This window comes from Asparagus officinalis, chromosome 4 (genome assembly GCF_001876935.1).
Source record: "Asparagus officinalis chromosome 4, Aspof.V1, whole genome shotgun sequence".
Classification (NCBI taxonomy): domain Eukaryota; kingdom Viridiplantae; phylum Streptophyta; class Magnoliopsida; order Asparagales; family Asparagaceae; genus Asparagus; species Asparagus officinalis.
Genome location: NC_033797.1, coordinates 145,853,880 through 145,862,809, shown reverse-complemented (window position 1 = coordinate 145,862,809; position 8,930 = coordinate 145,853,880).

Sequence of the window (8,930 nt, the reverse complement as noted above, 5' to 3'; positions counted from 1 at the left end):
TAGGCAGGTGACTTCTTGTGGGCGAATTTCCTGTAGGCTTATTAGAGGTATTTTTTACCGTCTACAAGACCCCCTTCAAAGTTTTCAGACCTAAACTGGCTTGCGTGGGGTCTGGAATACCTTGAATGAAGAAAGTTTTGGCGAAGCGAGTGCCTTTGGATTTCTTTTAGGATTTTTAGCAAACCCTCAGCTATCAACGGGTTTGATGTGCCTTTACCGATTACCGTTTGAATCGGGCTAGCCATACTATTCCCCTCAGTATGATGAGTTGTTGAACAGTTTCTCTTAGGCTTAATGCTAAGATTTCTGCTCTAACCCTTAGCCGTCTGAGACGTGGGTTTAACCGTTTAAGCGAGGTCATTCTATTGGCTTCGTTTGTAATTTTACCTTTAAGGGCGAATGAATCGCCAAGGCAAAATTAGTCTTTGGGAGCCAAATTTCGTGCGCAAGTATTCGTAGGCGAGGCCCCCCTTTTTGGGGCGGAACCAAACCTGATGGGAGATGAGCCACGTGTCTGCCGATAGGGCTTCATGCTTCCCAGCTAAGGCGGCGCGGTCTCGTCGGGTCGTGGTGATCGTGACTTGACAACATGATGTCGGCTTCGTGTGTTTCGCCCCACGACGCATCGTGGCCGTGGTTTTTGAACCCGACCGTTAGATCAAGTCGTGAGTTTTGGTTCGGGTTTCGGGCTTTGACCGGCCCGTTCCCCTTTTCAGTGGCTCTTTCGTAACTGTAGAACGAGTTGTGAAGGTCAATCTGGGCCGTCGATTTCGATCGTGGCCACGTCTCTTGAACGCGAGTGTCTCGCTTTGCAAGTGCCATCAGAGCCACGCAAGCCCTTTCGTCTTTAAATAGGTTTCACTCTTTTCCCCTTTTTGAAAGTTACTGTGTGCGAAAATCTCTCAGAAGAGAAAGAATTCCCGCTTCGTTTCAATGGCGCCGAAATCTAAGAGGTGTAAAGTGCAGGGAAAGGGGCCCGGACGCTACTCCAACCGCCTGTCCGCCGGTGCGACCGCCGATGTGTCTGAGGCGCGCTCGGGTAAGTTGAGAAAGTTTGCTTTAACGTTCTCGTGTTGGTCACCGCTGTTGTGCCAGGAAGATGAGTGCTGCTCATCTTGCCTTGGTGGGTTAGGCAGTCCCCGTGATTTTGGTAAAACTGCCCCTTTTCAGGCGGATTTTACCTCCATCCGCGTTGGGCGATTCCAGTCTTTATAGGCGAGATTGGTCTCTATTAGGCGAAAGTGAACTCGTCTTCTGACAGGCGAGTTCGGTTTTCGTCTAGTAAAGGCGAACGTGGCCTATGCAAGCGGGTCTCGTCGTGTCTGGCGAATTTCGCTTCTTGACAGGCGGATCTGCATCTGCCTCCTGATTTTTTCTTGACTTTGTTTTGCAGTGACCTCTTCCGACCAAGCCTTCTCAAAGGGCGTGGCCACCGGCTTCGCCGGAGGTGAAGGTAATCCAGCGCCTCCCCGATTTCCTTCCTTGGGTCCGGTGCCCGTCTTCTCCGCCGATAAGCCGGTTGGCTCGACAAGGAGAGTCACCGATGGGCACCACCTGACGCTGCGTGAGTTGACCACTGACGCGGTGTTGACAGACGAGGACAGGGCGGAGCTGCCGAAGCCTCAGTTTTTGTTTGGCGATTCTGTCACCGATCCTTCCGCTTTGATGCTCAAGGAGAGCAGATGGTTGCGTACAGTGGAGGGGACTCACTATTACCTTCCCGTCATGCCGAGGGGGTTCTCGATCGTCGGGCTACGGTCTTTCGCGGTCCCCCGAGTGATGAACTGGGACTTGACCCCCACTCAGGACGGGGTCACCTGTGGCGTCTTTACAGGCTCCACGGCGGGATATGGGGTGGAGGGCTCATGTAAGCGCGTGACGGGTCTGCGCCCTGGTCTACTGTCCAATGAGCCGCCTGCAGGGGAGTCGACGGCGGTAGCAGAGACTTTCCGTCACCGCTTCTTTCGAGTAGGTGGGAGCTTTCCCCCAAAGGATTTCAGGGCCCCTGGGTGGGTATATTCTGCGTCAGGTAGCGATACTTGGTGGTCCAAAATTACCGACTACATCCTGGCCGAGAATTCTGACCTCAAGAATTCGGAGTTGTATGTGGCCATTCAAGCCACTCGACATGGTTTGAGGATTAATGCCATTCAGTTCTACAGCATCCTGGAACTGTACTGTGCGAAAAGCGGCACTTTCTTCACCCCCAACGGTGATCGCGAGGATGAAGCGATGGCCTTTCACCGATGGTGTAGAAATTGGCCCGACTATGTCCATCCCCCATGCTTCGAAGGGCCAAGACGCCCTCGTCGGATGCAGGTCCTTGTAGGCAATAAAAATTGCCTTTAAATCCTTATCAGAGAAGTTCAGAACAAAACTGCTAAAATCTCACCCGAAATAGCAAAAGAGGGGAAAACGCAAATATCTCCCAAACCGTAAGGAATTTGGCGAAACGGAGGAAGCAAACCGAAGCCTTCGGCTCGGTTCGGATGACTCCATCTCGTCGAGATAGGCGATTTTCATATATAACTCGTCCAATTCCGACTTACGGTTTGAAAGTTACGGCCTATTCTTCGATCCATGCTATAGAGCTCGCCTAACGGCTTGAAGATCGCCTGCAGACCCAGGTTCGTTTGCAGTCCCCAGCTTCGCCTACAGTTGAAGCTCGCCTACAACTCGAAATTCGCCTGCAGTCCCAAATCCGCCTGCAGACCCAAGTCTGCCTGCGCACCTGAGCTCGCCTGCAAACCCAGTTCGCCTGCTAGCTCGCCTGCAGACCCAAGTCCGCCTGCAGTCCCAAGCTCGCCTACAGACCCAGTTCGCCTGCAGACCCAAGTCTGCCTGCAGTCCCAAAGTCGCCTGCAGACTCAGCTCACCTGCAAGCTCGCCTGCAGACCCAAGTCTGCCTGCAGTCCTAAGCTCGCCTGCAGACCCAAGCTGCAGACTCGCCAGCTCACTGTCAACTGCCCACTTGGAGTATGGGAACAGTTACATCAGTGGTCAAATCCCACAAATCAAGGGAGAGGGCACAATACTCCAGGCCCGTCAGATGGCCGTCCACAGTACGAATGAGCGGACAGGCGCCGAAACAGCCTGCACCCTCATAAATGCGGCTCACCTCAGTTGTCCAGGTGAAGGGACGAGAGCCGCCAACGCTCGGTGGTTGGTCAGATCCACGCAAGCATCTGACAGCCGTTGTCACGCATACGAGGAGGGGCTTTCCCACTCCTATGTAGCGTGATGCAGAGCACAGCTCTTCGAATGACCATTGACGGTACGAATGAACAGCAGGACGTCTCCGAACAACGTGTGGTCACATCCCATAATTCAAGGAGCAGTCAAGCTATCTCCCTCACCTCTATTAGTGGTCAAATCCCATGAATCAAGGGATAGCCCATGCCATCCCTTGCCTGTTAAAACCCATCTTCAGCAGCACATCCTATCGCCACCGAGGGACCCACGTTAAACAAAGAGGGCCTTCCCTCTGCTTCTGTTGTAAATATTTGATTTGTTAGTTTGTAATAAGCTTTCTTATAAATACAAACGAAACTCCTTCCTTCGGAAGAATCAAATTTTCACCCTACAGTCCTCCGGAGGCTGGTGCATGTAGTTGGCATGGATTTGGCATTCGTAGCATCGCTTCGCATAAGCGACTGCGTTAGTAACCATCCCAGGCCAGAATTAGTCTATCCTCCGCAGGCGATCCCAAAGTTTGGGTCCAGGCTGATGGGCTCCGCACACGCCGTCATGCGCTTCGCGTATGGCCTCTTGCGCCTCCGCCTTTGAAAGACAGCGAAGCAATAAGCCATCGTATGACCTCTGATACAACGTTTTAGTGATTGAATCGTAGTAGAACCTCGAGGCGCGCCGTCGGATAGACTCTCGTTCCTTCGCATCTTCAGGCAATATGCCGTATAGGACATAGTCGATGATCGGGAGACGCCAGTCTTCTCGATCAGGCTGATCTGGCGTCTGATGAGTGGCGTTCGCCTCCAGGACCGTGACCCTTTGGGCCGTTCCCAAAGGCTGGGCCAAATTGGTTGCCAAGGATGCGAGGGCATCTGCATGAGTGTTCCTGGAACGGAGCACGTGCTCAATACGGAAATTCTCGAATAACCCCACCAGTCTGACGGCCGCTTTGTGGAGTGGGATGAGATCTTCGTTCCTGACTTCATATTCGCCAGTCATTTGCTTAACGATGAGTTGGGAGTCGCCATAAGCTTCCAGATGCTCGATCCCTAACTCTTTGGCCAACTCGAGCCCTATGAGCAACGCTTTGTACTCGGCTACGTTGTTGGTGCACGGTTCCGTCAAGGAAAAGGCCCGGGGTAACACGTGGCCATGCGGAGAGGTGAGGACTACCCCCACTCCTGCAGAAAAATAGCCGCTCACACCTGCGCGAGACGCGCCGTCGAAGAACATCTGCCACACCTCTGGCGATGAAGTCACATTGGCTTCGGGAGGGTCATCTGGCAGATCTTCGAATAGATCAGTCTTCACCCCCAACGGGTGACTAGCCATGAGATCGCAGATGGCTTGTCCCTTGACTGATTTCTGCGGCATGAAGTGGATGTCGTATTGAGAGAGCAGAAGCGCCCATCTGGCCAGGCGCCAGTTCAACGCTGCAGGTTGTGTCATGAAGACCCGAATGGGGTTCATCCGGAAAATGACATGGATTGTCTGGCCGACCAAGTAGTGCCGCATCTTTTGGATGGCGAACACCAAGGCTAGACACTCCTTTTCGACCATTGGGTACCGTTGTTCAGCGCCTTGCAAGGTTCTGCTCAGGTAGTAGATGCATTGTTCGTGGCCTGCATCGTCGTTTTATGCCAAGAGGGCGCCTAGAGAATGTTCCATGACCCGTATATATATATGAGGAATGGCCTCCCTGAGATTGGTGCCGCAAGTACATGCGGGTTTGAGAGATAAGCTTTGATCTCTTCAAAGGCCTTTTGGCATGGCTCGTCCCAGACGAAGGAAGTTCCTTTCTTCATCAGCTTAGAGAAGGGTTGGCACTTGCCCGAGAGATTTGAGATGAATCTTCGGATATAAACCAGTCGTCCCTGAAGGCCTCTTAGCTCTTTAAGATTTCGGGGCGGCTGGAGCTCTTGAATGGCTCGCACCTTGTCTGGATCAATCCGGATCCCTTTCGTCGTGACGACGAAACCGAAGAATTTACCGCTAGACATCCCCAAGAATGACTTGGTAGGATTCATCTTGAGCTGATGAGTCCTCATGAGTTCGAACATCACCTTCAAGTCTTGGAGGTGATCCTCCTTATGGCGACTCTTCACGACCAAGTCGTCTACATAGCATTCGACCGTCTTTCACAAATGATCTCGAAAGATCGTGCTCATGGCGCGCTGGTAGGTTGCGCGAGCGTTCTTGAGTCCGAAAGGCATGACAGTGTAACAGTACACCCCCATGGGAGTTCTGAATGCAGTGTGCTTCTCGTCCTCGGGGTGCATTTTGATTTGATTGTACCCCGAGAAGCCGTCCATGAAGGACATCCTCTCGAATCCGCAAGTGTTGTCAATGATGACATCCGTGATGGGCAGAGGAAATTCGTCTTTAGGGCACACGGCGTTGAGGTTCCTAAAGTCGATGCAGATGCGGATCTTGCCGTTCTTCTTCAAGACTGGAACAATATTCGCCACCCAGTCGGGGTGTTGCTCCTCTCTGATGAAGCCGGATTCGATCAGCTTCTTTACTTCAGATTCGATCGCCTCCATGATTTGGGGGCGAAACCGCCTCTGCTGTTGTTTGACTGGCTTGGCGTCAGGGCTGATGTTGAGGCGATGCGTGGCGACCCGCGGATCCAGGCCAGGCATATCCTCGTAATTCCAAGCGAAAACGTCAATGTATTCCCGTACGAGGGCGATGAGATCCTCTTTTTCTTGAGGAGGCAGACTGCCGCTGATGAATATGGGTTTGGGATTCGCCTCGGTACCCATGTTCACCTGGAGGACTTCGTCTTCAGTTGGTGGTTCGCGCTGTTCGAAGCGACTGTTCCACTGGGCGCTAACATGGCGATCCCATGTCTCGTCGTAAAGTAGAAGTTGTTCGTCCTCCGCCATTCCGGCGGGGTCTACTGTGGCCATGTTGACTGTAAGGCCATCGAACAAATCCCTTACGCTGACGTCCGAGTCCCAAGCCGAGGTTGCTGACGATTGATCCCCCGAACATGCATAGTCAGAATCCTCATTGGCGTAAAAACACAAATCTGACAAGGAGGAGGAGTAGCCTAAGCCTCTCTGAGTCCTGTTGAAGAATTCGAGGCTTCCCTTTGGGTACTAGGCAGGTCGGATGACCGTATCTACGCCACTCGCGTAATTTAGGCCCTCCAAACTGGTGAGCGTCGTAACCCCATGTCCGGCTCAATCATCTTCGCAACTCGGGACTGTAAGCTGTGAAAATTGGGCGCTGGGTCCTCGTCCTCAGGATTCATCACCATAGAGTGCGCAGGGGATGATGCGATGCCGACCGGCGAAAATAATATGCTTTCGAGTAGTTATTTCGGCCGGATACCGACGAAGCACACGCTTTGCGATGAACCTGCATGTTGCTCTGGCGGCGTATGACGAGCATATCCGGCAAGTAGTATGGAAGGCTCACTGTAAGAGTTCGAACCATAGTTATAGTTGGACGCATCATCTTTGCGGACGTGGAGAGCCAAGACGACAAATAAGGCAAAGTCGGATTTCTCATCACAGATAAAATTTTTCTGCTGAACAGCAGTTGTTACATGGTGACTGCTCGTAACCAATTACAATGACTCAAGTCATTCAAGAATTTAAGCTGTCACCGTATTCAGGCTCCTGCTATCCGCCTTCGCTTGCGCTCTCTGGCGTCCTCCGCTGGCGGGCGTCGGTCCTCGGTACAGCAGAGAGTCCCGTGAAGTAGTTTTTCAGCGCCTTTGAAGGGCTGCTTGTCGGCCACTACTGTCCTGACTCGCTCATAGTTGTCCACGTACTTCAAGCACTGGTGTAGCATAGACGGGACTATTCTGTTGCCATGGTTCCACGGACGTCCTAGGAGTATGTTGTACGAGGGTTCGGCGTCGATGACGTAGCACGTCACCTCCGTCTTCATGTCGCCTATCCGACATTTCAGGCGGATTTTGCCGAGTGGCCGAGTCCCCGTGGCGTTAAAGCCGAAGATGGTAGTCGCAGTTGAGGAGAGTCTCTTTGGCGGCATCCCCAAGTGCTTGATCAACTTCAAGGGCACGATGCTCAGCGCTGACCCTGGATCTACCTGAATCCGATCTACTTTCGACGAGCCGACGTATCCTGTGAAGTACAGCGGCCGGTCATGAGATGTGCTCTTGATGAGCATATCTTCAGGGGTGAAAGTGATGCACGGGACCCGTCTCTCAGAGACTTGGCAGCAAGTTGCACATCCTTGTTCTACCTCCGTTTCCTTCGAGAAATGGGTATAGAACGCCTCTGAGCCGGCCAGCGCCTCTTGGAGGGCCTCTCGCGTGGACCTGGACAACCGGAGGAGGTCGTACATGGTGATTCGCGTGGGAATGCTTTTCAGTTGCGCAAGCACGTTGAACCGGAAAGGCTGGCGGCTTATGCTTGGTCCGTCCGGATTGGGAGGGGTTGCTGCGATTGGCCTCGCGGGAGGTCCTGCCAGGTTCTCTGCCCTCGCGGGATATTCTTTCGCAAATTCTTTCCCTGCCCTCGTGGCGAAGACGTTGGTGTCTTCTTCAGAATCGATCAGGGTAGTCATTGCTGCATCATCTCTACCTAGGATGGCAGAGACAACGTTGCAGTGCTTCTTCTTAGCCTCCTTGGAAGGCTGTGCAGTCCACTGCTCGTCATCGAGGAGGTCTGGATGGACCCACATCACCTGCCCATCCGGCAGAGTCTGTGGGACCAAACCCTTTTCCCGCTGGTTGTGAGGATCGTCGTTAGTGATCTTCAAGACCGCCTTGGGGATAGGGATTACCCCCGCTGGGGCTTGAACCTCTGGGAGATCTGTCCCGAAGCTTAAAGTGATCATGTTCGTAGTCACTTGCTTCTGGACTTTCTCTTTCTTCAAAACCCTCGCGTCGTAGAGGGCCTGGAGCTTGTCCTTGAGGACGTAGCATTTGGTTGTGTGATGGCCAATGAATCTGTGATATGCACAGTAACTTGGGTCACCGGTTTTGTCAGCCTCCTCAGGCTTGGCGGCTTCCGGCAACTTAATTCGCCCACTCTTGAGCAGAGTGTCGAAAGTCGCCACCACCTGGTCTTCTTTGAAATCATATTGTTACTGGGGGCGTGGTTCAAACTGCCTGGGTTTAGGCTTTTGAGCAGCCTTTGGCGCCGGGGCGGTGTCGACTGCCATGATTTCTTTTCCTCTCGACCGAGGAGGATTCTTCGGCACAGCTGGCTCTGCTGCTCCCTTTTTGGACTGCGGCTCTTCGGCCTCCAGCCTCTTGATCATATTTTCAACTTGCTCGCCTTGGCGAACAAGTTCTTTCCAAGTCCGGGTCCTCGCCTTGGCGAACAAGTTCTTTCCAAGTCCGGGTCTCTACTGCCCCGATCTTGGACAAGATATGGATGGACAGGTTGTTGCAACACATCTCAATCAGTGTCGACTCGGAAACCTGGTCCCGGCAATGGACTGATCGATTCCGAAATCTCTTCATGAAGTCGTTGACCGATTCCGACTTCTGCTGCTTCTCAGCGAGGAGAGTGGCCATTGACACTTCTGTATCATCGTCGAAGAAGCAGGCGAGGAAGAGCTTCTCAACGTCGGCCCATGCCTTGATAGAGCCCGGCTCCAGTTTGCAGAACCATTCAATGACCACCCCCTTGAGGGTACCTATGAATAGGCGAGTAAGAATAGCATCATTCCCCGTAAGAAATCCAGTCTGCGCCATGAAGTAGTAGATGTGCTGCGAGGGTGATCCCTTGCCATCAAACTGTACCAAGCTGATT